Raw genomic sequence first — 1,170 nt, forward strand, 5'->3', positions numbered from 1 at the left:
ACCGCTTAACAGTGTTTAACACTATAGCAAGCATTATTTTATTCAAATAAATGTTTAAAAATTCCTAAAAATTATAATTTTTATTGAAATTTCTAAGAATTATAAAAAAAATCAAAATTGCGACAATTCATTTTTCATTTATTATGACTGAGTATACCGGACTATTTTAAGGACAACATTCTCTCGCGTGTAAGAAAGGATTTTATCATCCTCTGTGTGATTTACACCCTCGTCTTCAGTTCGGGTGGCAATTATCATGCGGAGGGTGTTAAAATACTTTCCTAATGACCGATTTCTTACATGGAAGTGTGTATTTATTTATTTTTATTTGTTTATAAACGGATCGATGACCTTTTACTTAAGATACAAATTAAATATATTGCACTTTCTCGTCTCTAAAACCAGGAAAAATTGTACTTTAGGGTCAAGGGTATGGTAAAAAATTGTATATAGGTCTCAGGGAGAAAGTACGGAACCCCCTGGTGGTAATTCACACTTCATACTCGAGAGAGATGCCGAATTTTTTTCTCTTGATGCTATTACTTATTAACAAAATTACTAGATTAACAAAGTGTTGATTTACTTCTAATATATTTCTAAAGAATGGTAATTTTTTACATTAGTTGACATTGGAATTGAGACATGCAGTTTAGTCAGGTAGGTAGTACTCACCAAGTAGAATCGTGTGGTAGCATTAATTCCGTGCGGAAACCAATGTAGCTTGAGATACAGGCTCCTAAAGTTATTTAATCGGAGGAAATTTCGATTGGTACGGCCCTGGCTGCAGCCCTTCGTCAGCTGTTCTCGCCAAATATGCATTGATGACGTCATTGTTTAGTTAGGTAGATGTATGACAGACTCGAGTTTGTTTAATGCCCCTGCCCGCCGAAGGCGGGCTGATACATTAGAATAATGTTAGGAAGATATGTTTTAGGACAAACGATGTTTGGCGGGAACAGCTGACGGAAGGCTGAAGCCAGGGCCGTACCTACCGGAATTTCCTCCGATTAAGAAAACTTTAAGGGCCTGTATCTCACTCACATTCATTTTTAAACAAATAATAAACAAAATTCTAGTAAATACTACTACACTACTTTACTTGGTGAGTACTACCTACCTGACTAAACTTCATGTCTCAATTCCAATGTCAACTAATGTAAAAAATTACCA

General features: G+C 35.4%; 1 long non-coding RNA gene across 1 annotated transcript in view; it reads right to left on the minus strand.

The window, feature by feature from the left end:
* The window catches only part of LOC108738390, a 14,045-nt gene that overhangs the window by 6,846 nt on the left and 6,029 nt on the right, over nt 1–1,170 (minus strand). The window lies entirely within an intron of this gene.

This window comes from Agrilus planipennis, unplaced genomic scaffold (genome assembly GCF_000699045.2).
Source record: "Agrilus planipennis isolate EAB-ADULT unplaced genomic scaffold, Apla_2.0 scaffold178, whole genome shotgun sequence".
NCBI classification, from domain to species: domain Eukaryota; kingdom Metazoa; phylum Arthropoda; class Insecta; order Coleoptera; family Buprestidae; genus Agrilus; species Agrilus planipennis.